Here is a 26294-nt window from a genome sequence, read left to right on the forward strand (position 1 = left end):
TCCAATTTTTTTTTCAAGAACATTTAAGGAAACCCAACAATGATGATATTACTAGATTACTCGTAGTTGGTGAGAAACGTGGGTTTTCATATATGTTAGGGAGCATTGATTGTATGCACTAGATGCAAAAAAAAACCATCCAACTTCTTGGTATGGTATGTATTCTAGTCATATCCACGAACCAACAATTATTTTAGAAGTTGTGGTTTCTTATGATATATAGATTTGACACGTATTTTTTGGGTTACTTAGGTCTCATAATGATATAAATGTTACTTCAAGCACGATTTGCTATAGTTCATGGATCTGCACAATTTTTTTACAATGAAACACTAAACAATATTATGGTGGCATACATAATTTTACATAATATAATAATTGAAGATAAACAGATTGACAATGAATTTGAAATGTTTGAATATGAATAGTTCAATGAAAGACCACACGAGCAAATGTCATCCAAAACTACAACTGAATTTAGTGAGTTTATTCAACTCCATCATGATATTAGAGATGAGAAACCCATTGTCAACTCCAAGTAGATCTTGTTGACCAATTATGGAAACTATATAATGAATCATAGGATTTTTTTCATGAATGATTGTATTAATATTTTATTTTTTCTACGCAATATCATTTACTTTTGTCTTTTTTAGAAGAATGTGTAACCATACCTCTTATGCAAAAGAATGTAGTATGACTTTTTTCTTTTTTGCTCAAATCATGCAATGGCCAATGGCTTGTGGCGTAATTGGCATAACCTCCAGCCTCTAAAATAGTGGTCTGGAGTTTGAAATCCCCATCTAACTCAAAAAATAAAAAAATAAAAAAAAATTGTGCAATGACCTTTTAATGAATATTAAAAATGGGTGCTAGTGCCAAATAAGGAAGGAGTCGTATAAGGAAGGAATCGTGCAAGACAATTACGACTAGAGTATATTTATTTTCACTATGCAATATTGTCTTAGTATGGAAGACTATCTTTATCTTTAATTTTAAGTATCTTGCTATTTTGAATAAAGGAAGGGACCTATAAGTATGTATTCTGCTATCAATAAAATCATCTAGAATATTATTTCCAAACTTTGGTTTGAAAGAGGCCGGTTCCTCCTAAACCCACATTTTCGTTCTTCTTCTTTGATCATCATATGGAAGGCACATTAGTACGATCCCTCAGCCTTTCCTATAGATTCCCCTATTATTCACTCAGTTTCTCAGGCTTGTATCAATTTGGCATTAGAGCAAGTCATGGCAGATGCTGAAGTAAAGCGCTTAGAACAACAGATGACAAACTTCAAAAGTATCAATGAACACCTCATGAAAAAGTTTAAGACCAATGCAAAAGTAGATTCTCTTGCCAACAAGAGTTCGGGTGAAGGAGAAGGGTCGAGCTGGAGAAATAGAAACGAAAGAAATCATGGTGGGGTGCATAACTCGAAATTACCCAAACTGGCCAAATTGGATTTCCCTAAATACAACGGTCTGGACGATCCAACAAGTTGGATCTACCGGGTGGAATAGTTATTTGAATACCAAAAAACTAAGGAAGGCGAGCGACTGCCATTGGCATCATATCACTTGGAGGGTGAAGTGTAGATGTGGTACCAACTATTCAAAGACAATGAAGAAATTGCATCTTGGGAAGCTTTAAAAAGAGGTCTTCGAGTGCAATACAGACCAACTATGTTCGATGATCATCTGGGTATGTTGAGCAAGCTACGACAAACTGAATTAGTATGAGAATATGAGTTGTAGTTTGAACAACTTCTAAGTCGATTCGGGGTCTGGCACCCAACCATCAACTGGGATGTGTTATCAGCAGCCTCAAGGAACGTATATGTACAGATGTACAGGCGGCTCGTCCTACATCCATCACGGATGCAATCAGATTGTCCCAATTATATGAAACAAGACAAACGAAGAAGCCAATACCAATGGAGACTAAACGACAAGTGCCGATTGAACCAATGCCATCTTTTCTACCATCAGCCAATCTATCAAGAACAAAAACACTACCCATCTGACGCCTCAACCCTAGTGAATTACAAGAACGACGGAAGAAGGAACTGTGTTTTAATTGTGATGAGAGTTTTGTGCCAGGTCATTGCTGTAAGAAATTATTCATGATTGAAGGAAAATAAACAGGAGGAGGAGAAACTGATGGTGAGAGTGATGAAGGGGAGCAAGCAAACTGATTGAACAAACCTGTGATTTCAATACACATAATAGTTAAGACAACGATGCCATAAACCATGAGGATTCGATGAGTGTTACAAGGCCACGGGATCATTGTTCTGCTTGGATGCTTGAATGCTTCTTTTGTCGATAAGATGGGGCTGGGATCGCAACGAACACATGGAATGAAGGTGATGGTTGCAAACAGGAAGAAGCTTGACTGCAAAGGACGTTGTGAAGGGGTTAGTATATTTTTCCAAGGCACTCGATTCACTATTATTTTTTTCCTATTGGCATTAGAAAGTTGTGATGCTATTCTCGGAACACAATGGTAGCGCACACTAGACTTGATATAGTGGGATTTTTCTAAGTTAATAATGTGCTTTGAGTACAAAGGGGGTCGGAAGGAGTTGAAAGGGATTAAGGTGCCTATACACCGGGTGGTTGAAGACAAGATAGTTACGAGAGAATTATGTAGGAAGAAATCTGATTTCCTTTGTCAGTTGCTACCTATTGCCCCAGAAGGTCTAAAAAACTTGGTCTCAATTTTTTCCATTAATCTGGGCACTGATCTTGTAGGGCCTACGTCAATGCTAGCTCAACTAGAACAATTGTTACAGGATTATTAAAGAAATTTTTCCTGAGCCAGCTGGGCTTCCTCCTAACAGGTCCTATAACCATTAGATTCCCTTGAAATCAGGTTTGAGACCTATTAACATTAGGCCATATCATAATCCACATTATTATAAGGGAGAAATTGAGAAGTTGATATCTAGCTTGTTGCAATCTGAGGTGGTAAGACTAAGTACGAGTCCCTACTCCTCGTCGGTTTTGTTGGTTAAAAAGAGAGATGGCTCTTGGCACCTTTGCGTGGACTACAGGGCCCTCTACCAAATCATAGTAAATGACAAGTTTCCGATATCCATTATTAATGAATTGTTGGACGTGTTAAATAGGGCAAATAGTTTTTCAAAATTGGATCTTCACTCGAGCTACCATCAAATATGGATGCAAGCCAAATATGTGGAAAAAACGACATTTCGAACGCACCATGTGCATTACGAGTTCCTCGTGATTCCGTTCGAGCTTACCAATGCCCCTTTAACGTTTCAGTCCCTTATGAACAATATCTTTAAGTCCATGTTACGAAGGTACATGTTGGTATTTTTTGATGATATATTGATTTATAGCCAATCATGGGAGGATCATTTATCACACCTTGAGGTTGTTCTAGACATGTTACGATCTAACTAGCTGTATACGAAAATAGATAAGTTTCAGTTTGGGCAGCTCTCTTATTTCAAAACATGGAGTCTCAATGGATCCAGAGAAGGTGTCTGCACTGACAACATGGCCCAAGCCAGTCTCCATTAAGGCTTTACGTAGGTTCCTGGGATTGACTAGTTACTGCCGAAAATTCATCCGCAACTGTGGCCAAATTGTGAATCCACTTACACAGTTATTAAAAAAGGATACATTCGGTTGGAATGAGAGAGCTGAAGCCACATTTAATCAACTAAAGCAAGCCGTGACTACTAGGCTTGTTCTAGCAGTACCTGATTTCACCAAATAGTTTGTGGTGGAGTGCAATGCACCTGGCTTCGGCTTGGGCGCATTCTCATGCAAGACGGAAGGCCCATCGCTTATTTTAGCCAAGCACTTCAAGGACTGGCGTTAGTTACTGCCATTCAAAAGTGGTGGTCGTACTTGCTCGGAAATAAGTTTATGATTCGGATTGATCAAAGAAGTTTATGATACTTGTGGGATCAAACCATTGTTATGGAGGCTCAACAAAAATAGCTGGTCAAATTAATGGGCTACGATTTCGTAATTGAGTAAAAAACAGCGGTGCGAGAATTCTACCGCTGACAGCCTCTCTAGGCGCGAGGAGGACCGTCTAGGTGATTCATAATTTTATGCCCTTAGCATGCCACTCCCGCTTTGGACAGAGCCCATAGGTGAAGAAGTGTTGAATGATACTGAATTGAGAACTTTTGCTAAAAATACCCAAACGGGCGAGGCTATTGAACCTTGGAGTTTTAGAGAGGGACTTATCTTCTATAAGGACCAAATTTATTTGTTAGCAAATTCTCCACTGACTCAACCCACGAAGGGTTTCATAAAATGTGGCAGCGACTCAAGGTAGCCTTTTATTGGCGTGGAGTGAGATCTCAAATTAAGGCCTTTATTTGTGATTGTGACGTCTGGCAGCGACACAAAAGCGAGCACACTGAGCCAGAAGGCCTTCTTCAACCGTTGCCCATTCTTATCTCCATATGGACGGACGTCTCCATAGACTTTATCACTAGACTACCTAGCTCGCAAGGAAACGATGTAATTTATGTGGTGATGGAAAGGTTATTGAAGTTTGCTCACTTTGTGCCTCTCAAGCATCCGTTCTTGGTAGCAACAGTGGCTCAAGTTTTTTTTTTTTTTTGACAATGTATTTAAATTGAATGGACTACCAACCTCTATTGTTTGTGGCCAAGACCCCACCTTCACTAGCAATTTTTGGTAGGAGCTCTTCGAACTACAGGGCATCAAATTCAACTTCACCTCCTCTTATCACCATTAAATGGACGGGCAAACCAAAGTGGTAAATTGCACTCTAGAGATGTATTTGCGTTGTTTCACTAGCGACACACCTTCTGCGTGGGTCAAATAGCTTCCTTGAATTGAGTATGTTTACAACTTCGGCATTTATTCAAGCACAGGTCGAACTCCATATGAAGTGGTGTATGGGCGAGGCCCATTGACATTACTCGCCAACGTGCCAGGGACAACAAGAGTTGAAGTTGTAGTTCAAACATTGTCAAATTGTGATCAACTTCTTAAGGAAGTGCGCTTCAAACTACAGCAAGCACAAAATCGTATCAAGCAGTAGTATGATTGCAGACATTAAGAAAAAAAGCTTCCAACTAGGGGACTTGGTATATGTTTGCCCATAACAAGATAGACAACAAACGGTGGAGAGAAGGGCCAATATGAAGCTTGCTGCTCGTTACTATGGTCCATTCTGAGTTCTAGAACGCATTGGATAGGTCAAATACCACCTTGATCTTCCTGCGAGTCCATCCAGTCTTCCATGTGTCTCTCTTAAAAGAAAATTGAGCAATAACGACGCGACAAGAACAAAAATTCCAAAAGCTACGCAAATGCATCCACTAGTTCAACCTCAAGTTGTTTTAGCTTATCGAGGCAAGGAAAACAAGGTTGAAGTTCTCCTCTACTGGAGCAACAATAACCTGGCTGAAGCTACGCGGGAAAGTGTCGCCACCATCAAATTACGCTTTCCATAATCCGCCCTTTAGGACAAGGGACATTTTGATGGGGGGAGGAGTGTTACGAGTGCTAGTGCCAAATAAGAAAGGAGTCGTATAAGGAAGGAATCATGCACGACAACTACAACCAGAGCATATTTATTTTGACTATGCAATATTGTTTTACTATAAAAGTCTATCTCTAGTCTTTGATATTACGTATTTTGCTATTTTGAATAAAGGAGGTGAACTATAAGTATGTATTCTGCTATCAATAAAATCATCCAGAATATTATTTCCAAACTTTGGTTTGACAGAGACGGGTTCCTCCCAAACCCATATTTATGTTCTTCTTCTTTGATCATTATAAGGAGGGCACGTAAGTACGATCTCTCAACCTTTCTTCTAGATCCCCTTATTACTCGCTAAGTCTCTTGGACTCATAACAGCTAGCTTCAGCATGCATCCTTTAGCTAGGATGCTCGATCATCTGCATTATTGTATTTACCTTTAATTTGTTTCATTAAATTTTGAAATATATGCACACTACATTTATAGGATCGATCATATGGTCAACATAATCAAATCATGTACTAGACATACCTTGTGATCGATCACTCTACGTATAAGTAGGACGTAGTTAATTAGGTTGATATTTTGACAATATCGAAACATTAAAAAGGGGGTAAATTAAGAACCTTTATAAATGAATGCATGCATGCATGTGTGTACGAATCAAATATAAGGTACTGAAGGCTAGCTAGTTGCTCGTGCATCTCCACCTCCTATCCTTTCATGTTTTATGCCCTCTTCATTTTTTTCCTATGCCTTTTTTTTCCACAATTTTATCACATGCATTTGATCAATATTCCCAAGCTAGCTGCATGCACAAGTTAATAGAGTATGTTTTGGCTAATTAGGTCCGTTTAGATTAAAAGTTGATTTCAACTCATCTCAACTAATCATTATAATTTTTTTAAATTTTCACACAAAATATAATAAACAATTCAATTTTTTCAAATTTTAAAACAATAATAATATTAAAAAATAATATTCTAATAATATTTTATTCAACTTTCAACTTTCATTTCAATTGACTATTGAAACCTCACTTGACTCTCACACTGGCTAATTAAGAGCAATATGACTTTTGCTCAAGGAAGAACTAGTTAGGGTTATTAATAAGAGTAATGTTAGGTATAAATCTTAAATAAATAAATTTTGGATAATTAGTCATTTGTTAAAAAAGTGAGTCCCACTAAAAAATAAAACAACCTTTTTATAATTTTTTAAAATAGAATCTATTTTTTTACAAAGATGAAATCATTTCTCCAATAATAAGCCAAAACCAAGCAAAAAAACTTTTTCTAAGCAAAAAGTTTTTTTTTCTCTATTTTCTCTCTAGCCAAGACTCCATATCACCTCACCTAGAAAGCTTTTCCATTCACCGGGGGGAGGGGGGTTGGTGCTTCGGCTCCACCCACCTCCCCTCCTCGCCGGCCATGACTTGGTCTATTTCGGTTGGTTTTCTAGTTTTTTTCCATTAGCACCGTCACTTGTTGATCTGCTGCTTTCCGACGATATAGGGTTGACACACGCCCCTTCATCAGCTTCTCCAGGTGCCGATCGTCCAGATGGGGAAAAAATCTGCTCATATGTGCGGCGTGTACGTCTCACGCACGGCTTATGCCACTCGTGAGATTCATGCGCCATCGCACCTCAGAGAGCTCTTTGCCGCCACAGGCAGTAGTTTCAGGATCGGGGGCATCAAATCTTTCAAATCTGACTGTTCTCTTCACTTTAGATGTTGCACGTGGCTTGCATGCGCCGCCACCACCAATAACTGCCCCTTGCTAGTGATTCGTCATAGTTTTCGATTGTTACGCTATGTTCTCGCTTATCCTAACTAAGGACCAAGTGAAAGTGGACGTGAAAGTTTCTTCCAGCCAGTCTTGACCAACAAGTTGCAGTACACAACTCTTTATTGTGGCTTCTAGTAGCAGTTCTATAATCTGTTTATCAAACTATATAAAAACCGTCATCAAACGGTCTCACTTTATGGAAAATGGGTGAGAGCCATATACTTTTGGCTCAATATCTCTCTTTTTCTTTTTTGTGTTATAATATGTTGGTTTTGGAAAGATTGTAGGGGACTCTCACCCCATTACATCTTGTATTTTGTAACCGCTAATTTATCTATGAATGTTTTACTTTGTTGAGAAGAAGAAGAAGAAGAAGAAAAAAGGCCAAAACCAATCAAGCCAACTTTATTTGGGTACTTAAGTTTCAATAAAAGTAAAGAAGTAAGGATAGAATCGCCAATAAATGCAAACTTCGTGGGGTTTTCAGTAAATCCAGCACCCCGCAGCGTATAAAGTTCGACTTTCTTCCATTTCATTTCTAGCTGTACGGAGCTGACCAGCAAACCCTCTCTCTCTCTCTCTCTCTCTCTCAGTTGTGATTCTTACTTCAATTAACAACTCCAAAGAAAATTCAGGTACCCTCCCTATCTCTCTCTGTTTCTCACTACTCCTAATCTATCTGTCTTAAATTTTCTCTTCTTAATAAATACTTCACGATTTTCCTGGCATTTCTCTTCATTTTTTTCTGTCCACTTAAGCCTACCAACGTTTTGCTCATGTTGATGATTCCTACTGTGTTATATTAGATCTGTTTAATCAAGGAAATAACAAAGTGGAATTACCAGACTATTTTGCCGTCTATATGAAACTTTGTTTTGAACTTGGCGGCCGAAAATATAAAAAATCAGGCTTGCTGATTCATTCAATCTTACTGGTTTTATTTTGTGCAGATGCATGCATTGTTGGTGTTGCACGTACACCAATGGGTGGACTTCTTGGATCTCTATCATCTTTATCTGCCACCAAGCTTGGATCTATAGCTATTGAAGGTAAGAGTAGAACCTTTTTTTTCTTCGACTTCAATCTCTGTTTTTTTAATGGTTTCTTGAATTCTTTTTCATGTTCTTTATAGCTGCTCTTAAAAGAGCAAATGTTGACCCATCATTTGTACAAGACGTTTTCTTTGGGAACGTCCTGAGTGCAAATTTAGGGCAGGCTCCGGCCAGACAAGCTGCATTGGGTGTAGGAATACCTAATTCAGTGGTCAGTACCACTGGTAACAAAGTTTGCGCATCAGGGATGAAAGGTAGATGCTGTATCATCTTGAAATGTTTTTATATGTTTTCCATGGACTTTTTTTTTTTTTTTTTTTAACATGAGAATTGATAATTAATTGTTTAATCTATTATCTAATGAGTTTGGTTACTGCAGCAACAATGCTTGCAGCACAAAGTATCCAGTTGGGCATCAACGATGTTGTTGTGGCTGGTGGCATGGAAAGCATGTCCAATGCGCCAAAGTACCTTGCTGAAGCAAGGTTAATATGCAAATTCCATTCAAGTTTCTCTTAGTTTTGAGCTCAATTTCGAATATTCTGATTGTATACTTAAATGCAGGAAGGGATCTCGCTTTGGGCCTGATTCTCTTGTTGATGGAATGCTGAAAGATGGTTTATGGGACGTCTATAATGACTGTGCCATGGGATCATGTGCTGAATTATGTGCAGATAAACATGTGGTAACTAGGCAGGAGCAGGTAGTGTTCAAAAACCACTTTCTTATGACATATAGGTCTATCAAATTTGACAGAATAGAATTTGTTTTTCTTTGTGATTCCTGCAGGACGACTTTGCCATCCATAGCTTTGAGCGTGGTATTGCTGCCAAAGACGCGGGTGCCTTTGCATGGGAAATTGTTCCAGTAGGTCATTTATCAATAACTTGGATGATGTAACCCTAGCACTTTGTAGCGTCCTGTTCTCGCAGGGATCGAAGAGTTACTCTCTATAACTTAAAACTCACAATTCATCAATATATTTATAGACTCTAAAATATAACGTCATCAGAATACTACAAAATCTCTTAATAAAATCTGTCACTTCTCAGAAATCTTCTATGAGTAATCTACTATGCTTAAATAATTATCTCACCGATGATCCATAATCTTGATCCTTAGCCGGACTATTCAAAAATTATCTGAAAAATAATTGGAGATAAGGGGTGAGTTATCAACAACTCAGTAAGCAGAGGACATATACTAGTGTGTAAACATGAGCATTTTCATATAGTTCAGAATGCATAAATAAAACACTTCAGTATCAATATGCAAATCTCAAAAATACATATTATCAGAAAATCAGAATGACTTTTCAAACATTTCATATTCAGAAACCAACTTTTCATATTCAAAGACTCATTTGGCACAACATGACTGAACATTTTCATCTTATCATATCATATCAAAACAGAGATCATGTTTAACCCCCGTGGTAGGGTTGTGCATTCTGCAGAAAACCAAACAGAACATAAATCACCATGTTATCAAAGCGATTGCACTCAGAATAGAAAACCATTATTATATCCTGTGGCGGGCCAGAGGTCACTATTATATCCGTAACAGGGCCAGAGGTCACTATTATATCCCGTGACAGGGCTAGAGGTCACTATTATCTCCCGTGACAGGGCCAGAGGTCACTATTATATTCCGTGACAGGGCCAGAGGTCACTATTGTATCCTGTGACAGGGCCACATATCAGAGCAAAATAGAATCAGAATCACCATATCAGAATCAGAATCAGAGTCAAAATAGAATCAGGAAGTCATGCTAAAGGTTTTTCATAAATCACAACATATCAGAGTACTGAACATCTTTAGAACAGAACAAAATCAGACACAAAATATAATTTATGCACAAAATTTCATATTCGCTCTCTTTTCCAAAGTTCAGAAACAGAATGTAAAAAATAAGCTCATGTATTCACCAGTCATGACAGAAAATACTTTCTTCTTAAACAGAATCTCATGAGTAATGCAGAACAAATATCTGAGGTTGTTTTCAGATTTCTTTTCATAATAAAACATGCACATTTTCCAAAAAGGACCTCAGTTCATTTTATTTTATGCTAAGTCTAGTATAGGAACTCCGCTTATCTGAACTTCTTAGCTTATTCAGAAATTCTCTATAACAGTACTGAACAATTGTCACTCGTCACCTATAAAAATTCATGTAACTTAAATAAATCTCCAGTGAACAAATAAATCTCATATTACACTTGAAGTACCTATTTTTAATTCTTCAATACTTAAAATTCTCTTAACTCTCAATATCATCACTTTCTAATTTCATCAATATCCACTAAAACGAATCCATACCGAAGAGAGTAATCGAATAAATATTATGATAAAAGAATACCGGTGTTTTTTTTTTTAAATACTAAAATACCCATAACGTATTATAGATTAATAGAATACTACGGCTACTTAAAAAAATCCCATAAAATAAGGCCAACTTAAAAATGAGTTCAATTGAAAACTAAATAATTCAAATTAACAATATAATCATTTTTTTTTCTTATGTATAATAAAATCCAAGCCCAATCATTAAATCATAACCAATTAAACCAAGCCCATTAAAACATAAACCCATTAAAACTAAAACCACGAAACCACATATCAGAAAACTGCATCATACTAAGGGGTAAAACTGTAATAAAAACTCAAAATTCTTCTTCTTCCTACGTAATGATTTACGGGTGAAAACTATCCTAGTTTGAAAGCTTACCGTGAGGGAAGGGAGACGTGCGGCGGATCCTTGCTCACCAGAGGGAAGCTCGCGATAGCGGGTTGGGGAGGTACTGGGTGGTCGGCGACGTGAAATAACACTGAGAGAGAGAGAGAGAGAGAGAGAGAGAGAGAGAGAGAGAGAGATGAGACGGAGAGGGACGGAAAGGAGGGCTGAGTTTGAGGGTGGCTTACCGAGAGGAGAGTGACGAACTTAGAATGGAGTGCAGCGCCCAACGATACTCTCTGTGCGGTGGCAATGACGTGGAAGAGGTTGGCGGCGGCGTCGCTCGGCTGGTTTGCGTCGAACAGCGGCAAGCAGAAAAGAAAATTTGCTCTGTTTTCGGGGGCTAAAACAGAGGTTTCTTTAGTGTTTGTCTGACCGTGGATGAGGCAGGGGCTGGGCAATGGGAGTTGTAGCACGATGGCTGAGAAGGGGTGCAACGGTGGTGGTGCAAGGACGACGCTAAGTGGGGTCGTAATGCAGAGGCAGCGACGGGGCTACGTGAGGTTCACAGTTTGCCAACGGTTGGGCGGTGGGGCTATCACACGATGACTTGACTTACGGTTTCTGCAAGGGTGCACCCTCCATGGCTGGGTTGTTGAAAGGAGAGGGTGGCGCACGGTGGTTTTGAGCCTAGGTGGTGGCCGCTTACGGTAGAAGGATGGGCGTCGGTTTTTACGTGGAGAAAGGAGTTTGGCGTCGAACTAGGAGGGCTGGGTGGTTCTGCACAGTGGTTCAACGACGGCACAGGGTAATTCTCAAGGTATAAGATGAAAGTGTATCATTATATGGGTGATAAGAAAACCCTAGAGAAAGAGAAGAGATAGACGTGCATGGGTAGTGCCGTGCATGGGAAAATAAAATTGGAAAAATAAAATAATACTAATTATAGTGCAACCATAAAATTATACCTTAAAGCAAAGAGTAATTTAAATGCAAATACTAATTAATTTCAAGAAAGCCCATCAAAGTAAATTTTAACAACCTAAAAATTATAAAATAAATTTAACGAGAAATCTGATAAATTTTAAATAAAAAAAAATAATATTTAAAATTACTTAAAATAATCTTTTACTAAAAAATAAATATACTATAAATACGAGGTATTACACACTTTGTTTTATATATTATTTACCTCAATGTAGTAACATGCAGGTTGAAGTTTCTGGAGGAAGGGGAAAACCATCAACAATTGTGGACAAGGATGAAGGCCTGGGGAAGGTAAGAGAATTTACCTATAGGAAACTAACTTATTCTCCTTGGCTGCCCTCTGATGAGTAGTTTTCCCTATTTCATATAAGTGCTAAACAGAAAGGAAAGTGGAAGAGGGAATGATTACGAACTTTCTTCAAATTGATTATTCAAATAAGATAAATGCTTTAGCCACAAAGAGATCTCACGTCATAGCTTAATATGCTATGTTAGATTGTAAAGATATTTTTATTGTAAAGTAGATCTAATGTATCATATGAAGTCATATCAATTTATAGATTTACTTTTGTGAAATTTTTTTTGTGATTGTAGCACTTCTCGATTTATGTTTCCCACGGTTCCTAATTCCATTCATCTGAAATTTTTATATCAAAATTTTTTCTATTAAGTAGGAGTTAACATGCATTTCTGATAGCAGAGAGTCACCCAATTTGCATAGGTAATATCTTTAAATGTTTCATTTTTCATTTCGTCAGTTTGATGCTGCCAAATTAAGGAAGCTCCGGCCTAGTTTCAAGGAGAATGGAGGTTCTGTTATGCTGGCAATGCTTCGAGTATAAGGTTTATTGATTTATATTCATTTCTGTTCCTCTTTATACTTTATCTTCTTCATCTACTTATCTTTTAGGCCAGGACCTCTATGTTTCCTCTGAATCGCACTCTGTCCCAGGTCAGTAACTGGTTTTCCATGAGACTCTTACCAATTATACCCAGAAAACGTACGCACTGAATACGGATATGAAGTTGACCATTATTCTGTCCAGAAAAACTTAGGATCGCTCTGCTAGATGTAGACCCACCCCTTGATTGAAATTCTTCTGCAAGAATCTTAATAATTTGGTAAAAAGTAGTCTAACATCTGGTATTTGAAGGATTATTCTTTTTTTAATTTAAAAATTTATTCTCTTATTTTAAAATTATCCAATATTTTAAATGGTTTATTTTATGACTTTTAAATTATAAAAATTAATTTGTTATGCTTTCTTAATATTTATTATTGTGATGCATTTAAATTTCTTTTCATATTAAATTAACTTGTTGTAGGATTTAATTATTTATTTTCATTTTAATTACTACGTTTGAATTATTTTATTTTACTTGTTATTTTTAAATCGTTTCCGTTGGATCATTTTTGTGACTCAAGATATGAAGATTGGACCTCATTTCTTTCCCTTATTTTTTCTTTTCCTCTTTTTCTTTTCTTCCTCTTTTCTTTTCTTCCTCTTTTTCTTTTCCCTCGCTTTCTCGCGCGACGCCAACCTCTCTCTCTCTCTCTCTCTCTCTCTCTCTCTCTCTCTCTCTCCCATGCGTTGCTTCTCCTCCACTCAATCCGCCGTCGTGTGCCACCGTTTGGCGACACCGCCCAGCCCATGACCTTCCACACCCACCGGCGACCTCCCCCTCTGGTTTTCAGCTCCTCACTTGCCACCATCTTCCTCCACGCACGGCTTGAAGCCGCGGCATTCTCTTCGCTCCAGCGTCGCCGTCGCGCCGCCGTGGCCGGCACCACCTAGCCCATCGTCTTCCCCTCCCTCCGGCAACCACTTCCCTTCAGTTGCAGCCTCCCTCGCGCCGCCATTAGCCACCACGAGCTCTTCAAAGCCGCGACATTCCTTGCGCTGTTACGCCGCCGCCGTGCCACCATTTCTTCACCACATCATCCTCAACCTCCTAGCAACCCAAAACACCCATCTTTAGCTCTGATCCACCACCAGTGAAGCACATTCATCAACATTTCCGTTTTAGACTTTTTGGCCTAAAACCGCCTCCTACACTGCCACCCACGGCAAACCACCTTCACCACTAGTTTCAACGACATCCCTAAGTCCTACCCTGTCAATTTTGGGTCTTGGTTTGTCTCCGTTCAAAAGTGAGTTTTTGAGACCCACAGCCACAGTATATTTTGCACTATTACGTTACTGTGCCTCCACTTCTAGCACCTCCGTGATCTTTCAAAAATTATATTATAGCATTGTAACTATTTTCTTAAAGAACTTTTGAGATTTAAATGTATTTTGCGCTAACTCATATTTACTGTGAATTGGTTAGTTGTGCCGGACTGAGTCCGAGGAGTAAGGGGGTCGGTTGGATTGGATTATGGAGTTGTTTGTATGATTGATTTATGATGTGAGATTTATTGGCGGTTTCAGGTTTAAATTTTGGTATTTTGAGTTTGACGTTGGTTACGGTGGATATTGATGATTTTAGAAAGTGGTGATATATTTTGAAATTATGAAGGTTTTAAGTTTTGAGGAATTAAAATAGGTTATTTAGAAGTTTAGGCATAAATATCAAATATGTGATTGATTGGAAACTTACAGAAATTACGTGATTATTTTATAGGTGACGATTTATAGTCGACTCGACTTTTTGAGGAAAATTCTGAAAAAGCTAAGAATTCCAAGTAAGCGGGATTCTTATGCTAGGTTTTATACGAATTATTGAGATTGAGGTTGACCTTCTAAAAACTTGGCATATTTTGTGAAGAAATGAAAATTTGAGAAAAATCAGCCTCAGTCGTTTATTTGCATCACTCATGAAATCTGTACGGAAAAGAGAAAATATTTTTTTGACATGCATTGTCTAGACATGAGCAATATTTGACATGTTTCTGAAATATGCAAAAGAGCAAATATGATATCATTGAGATATTTTTATACATGTGATATGAAATGACTTGGATTTGTTTTTTTATTAAATGGAAATGATATGAATATGTTTCGCACGTGTTTTGATATGATATGAATATGATAAACCTTTGGCATACTTATCTGTTCTGAATTTGATTCTGAATATGGTTATGATATGATGATACTGGTTCACGTGATATAGTTGGTACCAACATGATATGATATGATATGAGTGCACCCACTTTGGAAACAAAGTGGTCTTTTTACGTGTTCTTTCCTGTATGCATACTCGGGACTCCGAGATTGAAAAAGGGGAAGTTCACCATATGATACTGCCTGGTTTGGCCACCGAGGATAGCACAACCCTACCACGGGGGTTAAACATGGTATATGATACGATACGATATGACATGATACGATACGATGAAGAGGTTCAGTTATGTTATGCCAAAGCGATTTTGAAGATAAAAATGATATTTAATATGTACAGTTGGTTTTCGAATATGAAAATAGTTTTTGAATGCCGAAAAGGTCTTTGATTATGAAACGGATCTTTGAATATGAACAGTTGGATGTTGAATATGAAAATGGTCTTTGAATATGAAAATGGTCTTTGAATATGGAAAGTGTCTTTAAATATGAATAGTTAATTTTTGAGTCTAAAAAGTCTGAAAAGTCGCTCTGATTTTCTGATAACATGTTTATGAGATCTGCATACAAAAATATAATATTTTGTTTCTGCATACTGAACTTTCTGAAAAGGCTCATTCTTGCACGCTAGTATATGTTCTCTGCTTACTGAGTTGTTGATAACTCACCCCCTCTTATCTTCAATATTTTCAAATGATTTGAATATTTCCAGTTGAGGATCAAGAATATGGAGCATAGGTAAGAGGAGTTAAGAATAGTGGTTTAAGCATAGGAGGTTTGCATGAGTATTGAGGATTTTGTTATTCAGTAAGTTTGTTGCGTTCTGATGATATGAATTGTTGGGAGGTTGATGTTTTTATTTTTAGCGACATGAGTTAACTCTCTGGACCCTCGGGACGGAGCGTTACAAGTTGTATCTTATTATCACATCACCATGTTCTAGATCAAGATGCTGAGAGTGGGTTAAGTAATATGTTGAAGTGTTGTTCGTTTTTTATTATGAAAGTCTTACAAAGACATGAACTGGAGATTTTACCCATTGGAGGATGAGTTGTCCTTCATTTTTGGTTATGAAAGTCTTAAAAGACTTGAACCAAAAGGTTTTACTGAAAATTGAAATTCTTCTCGTTGACAGTGATGGTGCTGCCGCTTTAGTTTTTAGTCAGTGGAGAGACAGCACTGAATCTTGGGCTGCAGGTGATTGCAAAGATTTCTGGTTATGCTGATGCTGCGCAGGTAATACGCAATTTTGGTAAATTTTAGCTAGCTTTCAGAGCCACTGCTAATATCACAAGTAGAAACTGTTGTCTTGTTAATAATACTTCTCAAAAGTAAGTTTTGGATGTCATACTTGAGCAGGAACCAGAGTTCTTTACAACAGCCCCATCTCTCGCAATTCCAAAAGCTATATCAAATGCTGGCTTGGAGGCCTCTCAAATTGATTTCTATGAAATAAACGAAGCCTTTGCTGTAAGCTGTTATGTCACAATTTTAGCATAATCAGCTTATTAGTCTATGAGGTTACCAATCATATTGTTATCACGTCATCTGTGCAGGTTGTGGCTCTTGCAAATCAGAAACTGCTAGGACTCAATCCAGTGAGTGTCTCTCTCTCTCTCTCTCCCCCCTTCTCCACACACATGCTTGTTAATGCTTTGTGTATGTGCATGTGTCACATCGTTGTCTGTGTGTCCATTTGTGTGTGCCTATGCATATCTGCATCACTGCGAGCATTTGCATCTGTTTGTAAGCCCTCGCATGAACTTTTCTGAATTTGGATGCTATGGCGTGTATGTAGCTTCGATGTGTAAATGCAGCTCTCATTGCCTTAACTCCTTTTTTTTTTTTTGAAAAATAAAATATTTTCTTTCCACTCACAATCTTTCTCTGTCTCTCTTTGTTATATTGCTTTTCCATTATTGATCAAATACCTTTCTTGTTTTATTTGCAGGAAAAAAGTGAATGTACATGGCGGAGCTGTAGCCTTGGGACATCCTCTAGGTTGTAGTGGAGCACGTATCTTGGTCACACTTTTGGGGGTATAACTATGCCAATTGGCTTTTTGCTATTATTTATCTTCCTGAATAGCTACTTTCATGTGAATATATCTCTCTCACTCTCTCTCTCTCTCATCAATGGTTGTTGACCTGTTAGTTTTCTGTGATAAAAGAGTACTCTTTTTTTTTCCGTTCTCACAAGTCATTATGGTGTTGTAGGTACTGAGGCAGAGAAATGGGAAATATGGTGTCGGTGGTGTTTGTAACGGAGGAGGTGATAAAGTGTTAAAAATTACATGATTAAGTTGCTAAAATGAATGATTTGTTTAATCAAAAAATGAATTAAGCACTTAATTATATAGTGAAATTTAATACTTAACTCAATATTAAATTCTGTTTAATGTCCCAAATTTTATTCTGATATTTTACTAATGTTGCAGGGCATTAAGGGAAAGATATTAAAAATATATGGGTATTATTGGAAGTGCCCAATTAGCATGGCAGTAACAGCACAGCAGCTAGGGATTGGAATAAAAAAAAAAATAAAAGAAGAAAAGAAAGAAATTGAGGAAGGCAGCAGCTGGTCTCAAGCCGTGCAACAGCACACTCACGCACGCGGAACTGCAGGGAGTTTCAGGGACTGAAGCTTAGCGCAACAGCAGAGCTCACGCGGGCAAGCAATCGGCTCAAGAGATGCACTGCTTGGGGAGGAAAGCGCAAGACGCGCACTGCAGGACCTGGACGCGAACTGCAGAAACGGGAACAAGCGCACTGCAGAGGCGAGACCCACTCACCGCGAACGCAGGGGCTGGAGACGAGCTCACGCTGAACCGCTCACGCACTCACAGCACGGACTCAAAACGCGAGGCTGCAGACATGGAACGCGGATCTGTGCTGGGCAGACATGGACAGCAGCACGCATGCACGAAGTGGAACGCGGGGGCAGAGACGAAACGCACAGCAACAGAGACGAAACGCACAGCAGCAGGGACGCATTCACGCAGAGATGAAACGCACGAAGAGGAGCTCAAAACGCAAATGCAAACCTGTGCTGGAGAGGCAAAACGCAGAGTATAAAAAGAAAGGAATTTTTGGTGCGCCGTGGGGTGATATTATTTTTGGATTTCATCTGTGTTTTTCGGGGCACAATTTTTTTCTTTCGGTTTCACCTTTTTATTTCCGCAAGTTTTTGTTCTTCTTTTAGTTTCGGATTTCAGCATCTTTAAGGGATACAGTATATTTTCATTCGGTTATTTTCCTTAAAAACAGTAATTAGTGATGTTGGATTTTAATCTTCTTGAACATTTTGTTAATCTAGAGATGATAGGCTAGATTTTCAGCTTGAGATTCAATGAGTAACCCATGACTATTTGGGATTGGATTCTCTTCAACATTTAGTGCTTTTGATGATTAACTTGATGGATTATATTTCAATGTGCATCTAGAAAATATTAGAGTTCTTTGTTCTTGGTTTAGATCAATTGTAGACGTTGGCACAATTGATACTTGAACAAGTAACATGACTTTGATGTTTTTCTTTCATTTTTCTATGATTGTCGTATAATTCGTCAAGTAGTTTTATTAAAATAAAAATTGTGGTTTATTGCTATATTATCCGATCATGATCTCGAGGAATGAGAGAATGGTTGAAAGAAAATGAAAAAAGAAATAAATCCATCACCAAATTAGTGGGTGAAAATTGCATCCCAAGTGTTTGTTAATTGTTTCTTACAAGTTTACGTCAACTTCCGCACATTTTCTTTAAATCTCGATTCTTAGCAATTTTAGAAAAAGAAAAATAGATTCACTTTTATTTTCAGCTTTACATATGTTTGATCATTCCGAAAATCTCACTCATAATCCATTCCACTCTCTCTTAGTAAATAGCCCCATTTAGATGTGAATATAGTTAGCGGTTAAGTTCTAAAATTTATTCTTCTTTTCTTTTTATTATTTTTTGTTCATTGCTAGCTCATTTAGTTTAATCTTTTCTTGTCATTTTAAACTTTCGTGTCACTCCAAACGGTAATATGTTGTCTTGCGAAAATGAAATGTTTGCTAAATTCTCATTGTCCCTGTGAATTCGATGTTGGGATTTACCCTTGTATTACTTTGACAGCTTCTACGCTTGGAAGTCAAAATTAAAAGCTGATCAAGTTTTTGGCACCGTTGCCGGGGACAACTGGTGTTTATCAGAGCATTCTCATATTGTTGAGAAGACGTTTGTAGTGCTGTGAACCTCTTCACAGTTTGGGTGACATTTTTCTTTATTTTATTTTACTTTATTTTTTTTTGTGTTTATTTTGCATTCTCTTTTATTTTCTGTTCTTGTTTGTATGACTGGTTGGACTAGGGACCAAACTTCTCGGTTGGTTAGGACAGAATCACAAGCATCTTTTACCTCAGCATCACTTTCTCTTGAGTCATCTTCTGACACTAATAGTACCATGGCTGAAAATGAGAATCATGATCGGGAAGTAGTGAATCAGAATAAGACACTTAGAGATTATTTACAACCTGTCAGAACTAGCACACCTTCATGTATAATCCAACCTTTGAATGCAAATGCCTTTAACTTCAAACCTGGAATGATTCCATTAATTCCACATTTTCATGGCATAGATTCCGAGAATCCTTACCTTCATATCAAAGAGTTTGAAGAGGTTTGTTTTACATTCATGGACCGGACTTGCACTGAGGAGGTTATTAGACTAAAGTTGTTTCCATTTTCTTTGAAGGATAAGGCTAAAACATGACTAAATTCATTGAGACCTAGAACCATAGGCACATGGCAAGAAATGCAAACTGAATTTTTGAAGAAATTCTTTCCAATACATAGGACGAATGCACTTAAAAGACAAATCATGAACTTTACCCAAAAAGATTCTGAAACTTTTTATCAAAGTTGGGAAAGATTCAAAGATCTTTTAAATGCTTGTCCTCATCATGGCTATGAAAATTGGCATTTGATAAGTTTTTTTTATGAAAGTTTGACACCTAAAATGCGCCAATTTGTACAAACCATGTGCAATGGAGAATTTTTTGACAAAGAGCCTGAGGAAGCATTTAAATATTTTGATTACCTTGCTGAAAATGCTCAATCTTGGGACACAACTGATGTGCATGATAGGTCTAGGCAAGTTGAGTCTGGTCATGGAAAATATACTTTGAAAGAAGGTGATGATTTGCGTGCTAAATTAACTTTGTTGTCTAGAAAAATGGAAGCTATGGAATTAAAAAAGGTAAATGAAGTGCATGCTCTCCATAAAAATTCAGAGAAGTGTAGCATATGTGAGGGTCATGGGCATTTAACTAATGAGTGTCCCACGATCCCCGCATTCAAAGAGGTATTGTTAGACCAATCTAATGCTGTAAATATGATACAAAAACCATATTCTGGTCCTTATTCTAATTCTTATAATCCAGGATGGAGAAACCACCCAAATTTTGGGTGGAGGAATGACCAGCAAGTAGCTCCAGCAGCCTTGGCTCCGGGACCCTCTCAACTCGCAATTCAAAAGAAGGGATTTGAAGAGACAGTACAGCAATTGTCAAACACCTTGCAGCAGTTTATGCAAGGTCAAGCAACAATCAACAATCAAAACTCTCAAGCGATAAATGACATTCGGAGCACACTTACAAAGATGACTACGGCATGGAGCTCTCAAGAGAAAGGAAAACTTCCTGCACAACCTCAACCCAATCCACAAAGTCAGCCACCACAAGGGGCAGTTGAGAGTTCAAATGTGAGGCAAGTGAAGGCGGTCACCACTTTGAGAAATGGTAGGGTGGTGAACATTCCGGCTCAAGGTTCAGACAAGGCTGGTAAGGTCTCTAAACCTGTACAAAATGAGGCTGAAAATGGTGAGTTTGAACAAAATGAAACTGAAACTGAAAAGATTTCATGTCCTGTACCTGCTCCTTTTCCTCAAAGATTGGTTCCTCTGCACAAAGACAAACACCAATCTGAAATTTTAGAAATATTCAAGCATGTGAGGATTAATATCCCTTTGTTGGATGCTATTCAACAAATTCCTGCATATGCTAAGTTTCTAAAAGATTTGTGTACGGTTAAAATAAAATTAAATGTGCAAAAGAAAGCTTTTCTTACTGAGCAGGTCAGTGCCATAATTCAGAGCAATACCCCACCAAAATATAAAGATCCCGGTTCACCAACAATTGCTTGTGTTATAGGAAGTTCAAAAATTGGTCAAGCATTGTTAGATCTTGGTTCAAGTGTGAATTTACTGCCTTATAATGTTTATGAGCAACTTGGTTTGGGGGAATTAAAACCAACTCCTATCATTTTACAACTAGCGGATAGGTCTATTAAAATGCCAAGAGGAGTTGTTGAGGATGTCTTGGTTCAAGTGGATAAATTCTTTTATCCCGTTGATTTTGTTGTGTTGGATGTTCACTTGACACCAAAATCTTCTTTTCAAGCTCCTGTGATTCTTGGGAGACATTTTCTTGCTACTTCAAATGCATTAATAAATTGTAGGAGTGGTGTTTTAAAGCTGAGTTTTGGGAACATGACCCTTGAACTAAACATTTTCAATATTTGTAGGCAACCTCAAGACTTGGAAGATGTACAAGAAGTGAATTTGTTGGAAAGCATCCTTGAGGAGGAGACTTATTTGGCATACCAGCCCATTAACCTGCTGTTTGAGTTAGAAAATTTTTGTGAACTCCTCACTGATGACACCCCCATTGATGTTTCTCATGTTTTTATTGCAGAAAATAAATTGGAGACTAAATGGAGGCCAAAGATTGAGCAACTCCCACCGTTGACAGCACATGAAGTTCCAATACTAGAGCTGAAGCCATTGCCAAGTGACTTGAAATATGCATTTCTGGGACCGGACAGCACCTTCCCAGTGGTGATTTCAGCCCAACTCTCTCATGACCAAGAAGGGAAATTGATGGAAGTCTTAAAGCAACACAAATGTGCCATTGGGTGGAAAATCGCAGATATAAAAGGTATAAATCCTCTTGTGTGCACACATAGGATTTATTTAGAAGAAAATGCTAAAGTCTCTAGGGAGATGCAAAGGAGATTAAATCCTACCATGAAAGAGGTGGTAAAAACAGAAATTTTGAAATTACTTGACGTGGGAATCATATACCCTATTGCGGACAGCAAGTGGGTAAGTCCCATTCATGTAATACCAAAAAAATCTGGGCTTACCATTGTGAGAAATGAGAAAGATGAACTGATTCCTACTAGGATTTCTACTGGTTGGCGAATGTGTATAGATTATAGGAAGTTGAATGCCGCCACTAGGAAAGATCATTTCCCTTTGCCATTTCTCGATCAAGTGCTAGAAAAAGTTGCGGGTCATGATTTCTATTGCTTTCTTGATGGATATTCTGGTTTTTACCAAATAGAAATAGCCCCCGAAGATCAAGAGAAAACAACTTTTACTTGCCCGTTTGGCACTTTTGCATTTAGAAGAATGCCTTTTGGACTATGTAATGCACCAGCTACTTTCCAAAGATGTATGCTTAGTATTTTCAGCGACATGATTGAAAACTGTTTGGAAATATTCATGGATGATTTTTCAGTGTTTGGCAGTTCTTTTGATACATGTTTGACTAACTTACAAGCTGTTTTAGCCAGGTGTGAAGAGAAGCATTTGCTTCTCAATTGAGAAAAGTGTCATTTCATGGTTCAACAAGGCATAGTTCTTGGTCACATAGTCTCATCAAGAGGTACTGAGGTTGATAAAGCTAAGATTGAACTTATTTCCAAGCTTCCTATACCCAAAACAGTGAAAGAAATCAGATCATTTCTTGGGCATGCTGGGTTTTATAGGCCATTCATTCAAAATTTTAGTTCTATCTCTAAACCCTTGTGTGAGTTACTTGTGCATAATGTTGCTTTTGAATGGACCTCTTCTTGTCAAGATGCTTTTGATAAGCTGAAAATTTTGCTCACCACAGCCCCTATCATGTAGCCCCCTGTTTGGTCTATTCCTTTTGAGATAATGTGTGATGCTAGTGATGTAGCCATAGGAGCTGTCCTTGGACAGCGTAAAAATAAGTTCCCACATGTCATTTCTTATGCAAGTAGAACTTTAAATGGAGCCCAAAGAAATTATTCTACCACTGAAAAGGAATTGCTTGCTGTAGTTTTTGCATTAGACAAGTTTCGAACTTATATTTTTGGTTCTCCTGTGGTTGTTTTCACTGACCATGCAGCATTAAAGTACTTATTGTCGAAGAAGGATGCTAAACCACGGTTAATCAGATGGATTTTTCTTCTACAAGAATTTGACCTTATCATCAAAGACAAGAAGGGTGCAGAAAACGTAGTTGCCGACCATTTGTCTCGGCTTACATTTGCTGAAAAGGATCACACTATCCCTATCCTTGACTCTTTTCCTGATGAACAATTAATGTCAGTTGAAAATTTACCTTGGTTTGCTGACATTGTTAATTTTTTGGTGACAGGACAAACTCCACCCCATTGGAGTGCTCAAGACATACGAAAAATCAAGCATGGGGTGAAGTCATTCTTTTATGATGATCCTTACTTGTTTAAATATTGTTCTGACCAGATCATAAGGAAATGTATGCCTGATCATGAGATACAAGCTGTTCTTTCTTTTTGTCATAATGAGGCTTGTGGGGGGCACTTTTCTGCAAATAAAACCGTTGCAAAAATTTTACAAAGTGGGTTTTATTAGCCACGTATGTTTAAAGATGCGTATGATTTTTGCAAAACTTGTGAGCCATGTCAAAAACTAGGCACGATCACTAAGAGAAACATGATGCCTTTACAACCCATTTTGGTCATTGAGATTTTTTATTGTTGGGGGATTGATTTTATGGGGCCATTTCCATCTTCTTTTGGTTATTTGTATATCCTCGTGGCTGTTGATTATGTTTCTAAATGGGTTGAAGCCATTCCATGTAAAACAAATGACCATAAGATTGTGCTTAAGTTTTTGAAAGAAAACATTTTTGCTAGATTTGGCATGCCTAGAGCTATTATTAGTGATAATGGAACTCATTTTTGCAACAAACCATTTGCTGCCCTCATGAAAAAATATGGTATACACCATAAAATTTCCACTCCATATCACTCACAAACGAATGGGCAAGTTGAATTAGCTAATAGGGAACTTAAGCACATCTTAGAAAAAACAGTCAACCCCAACAGGAAAGATTGGTCTTTAAGGCTTACTGATGCACTTTGGGCTTATAGGACAGCCTTTAAAACCTCTCTTAACATGTCTCCTTATCGCTTGGTATATGGAAAGGCATGTCATCTTCCCGTTGAGCTTGAACATAAGGCATATTGGGCTATTAAATAATTTAATTTTTCTATTGACCATGCTGGTTCTGTGAGAAAATTTCAGATTTCAGAATTGGATGAGCTTAGGCGAGATGCATATGACAATTCCAAATTGTCAAAGGAACGCATGAAGGTATTACATGACAAGCACATCCAAAGAAAGGATTTTGAGCCCAATGAGCAAGTCTTACTTTACAATTCCCGCCTCCATCTATTTCTAGGCAAATTAAGATCGAGGTGGAGTGGGCCTTATGTAGTTAAGGCTGTGTTTCCATATGGAGCTGTTGAGATTACTAATCCTCAAAATGGAAACACTTTCAAAGTTAATGGCCAACAACTTAAACATTTTTTGGCAAAACTTTCACATGAGGATACTTCCATTCCTTGGAAGATCCCACTTATTCTCATGGTCCTTAGCTCATTTTTGTTTTGATTTTTTTTTTCCTTTTCTCTTCTTTTCCTTTTTATTTTTCTGTTTTTATTTGTTTCAGTTCTATGTTTTTTTTTTTTCTTTTTCTTTAGTATATCTTTTCAGGTTCAGCACTGTTTATTCTTTTATGGTTTCATTTTTACGTTCACAATCCTTTCAGCCATCTCAGGTATTTTCCTTCGACCCTATTTTCTTTCATCCCTCGTTTTATTCATGATTTGCATTGAGGACACTGCCCATTTTTAGTTGGGGGGTAAGAGAGCCTTCTACCATTAGTCTCTCAGGATTAATAATTGTGGGGTCTGAATTTTTGTTGCCACCAAGCTATTATTTTCACACTTCTCTACTTAAGATCAGATAGTTGCAGTTTTGGGCTACACTAATTCCCATTGGTTGGTTTTAAGTTTGACACTTGACCTTATGATATGTCTTAGCAACTCAAACTTGGGAAAGTTACTTCAAAGCTATTGATTGATGACCTTAATTGACACAAGCAGATACTTTTTGTGGTTTGTTTGATGACAATCAGTAGTTTCTTCTAAGCAACTAGCAAGAACTACAATGAACCATATCTTAATAGCTTAGGAAAAGTGTGATGAAAAAAAAAAAAAAAAAAAAAAAAAAGAAAGGTTGTAAAAGCACATGAGAAAAGGGGCAGGCTAGAGATCATGCACAAAAAAAAAAAAAAAGTTGTGCAAGTATGTTGGAAAAGGCTGCCTATCACCGGGATCTATAAAAAAAAAAAAAAAAGGGTCTTTCAAAGTGTGATAGCGTGAAAGCCGCTAATGTAATGGTTTTGAATTGGAGTGAAGACCTTTTGGTTTTTCTTGAAAAAGTTGTTAGGGTGAAACTATTGTGAGAAATCTTGAAACTAACAAATAGAAATCTGTCACACACTTGGTGCACTCAAAGATCTTCAGCTTAAGTACATTTCCCTTGTTTGAGCTCTTGAGAATTTTATAAGCTTTTGTGTTGAGCTAAAACTAGACTTGACTATATTCTAATGCCCATGATTTCAATATGATTGATCTTTTATAGAGATTTTTGAGTTTAGTATCTCATTCTTGGATCCTACAATATTTTTTTCATCGCATTATTTGCTAGAGACTAGCAAAAAGCTAGTTGGGGGTGTGATAAAGTGTTAAAAATTACATGATTAAGTTGCTAAAATGAATGATTTGTTTAATCAAAAAATGAATTAAGCACTTAATTATATAGTGAAATTTAATACTTAACTCAATGTTAAATTCTGTTTAATGTCCCAAATTTTATTCTGATATTTTACTAATGTTGCAGGGCATTAAGGGAAAGATATTAAAAATATATGGGTATTATTGGAAGTGCCCAATTAGCATGGCAGTAACAGCACAGCAGCTAGGGATTGGAATCAAAAAAAAAATAAAAGAAGAAAAGAAAGAAATTGAGGAAGGCAGCAGCTGGTCTCAAGCCGTGCAACAGCACACTCACGCATGCGGAACTGCAGGGAGTTTCAGGG

The 26294-nt window shown here is 37.6% G+C and overlaps 1 non-coding gene and 2 pseudogenes across 1 annotated transcript; 2 read left to right on the top strand and 1 right to left on the bottom strand.

Annotated features, from left to right (window-relative positions):
• The first annotated feature begins 1248 nt into the window (after nt 1–1248).
• LOC121253603 lies at nt 1249–17713 on the top strand (annotated as a pseudogene).
• A 49-nt stretch (nt 17714–17762) lies between these two features.
• LOC121253604 lies at nt 17763–24802 on the top strand (annotated as a pseudogene).
• Nucleotides 19916–20022, bottom strand: LOC121253759. Its single transcript, XR_005938478.1, has one exon. It is a non-coding gene; the product is annotated as a small nucleolar RNA R71 (small nucleolar RNA).
• Nucleotides 24803–26294: the final 1492 nt, after the last annotated feature.

Source organism: Juglans microcarpa x Juglans regia, chromosome 2S (genome assembly GCF_004785595.1).
Source record: "Juglans microcarpa x Juglans regia isolate MS1-56 chromosome 2S, Jm3101_v1.0, whole genome shotgun sequence".
Lineage (NCBI taxonomy): Eukaryota > Viridiplantae > Streptophyta > Magnoliopsida > Fagales > Juglandaceae > Juglans > Juglans microcarpa x Juglans regia.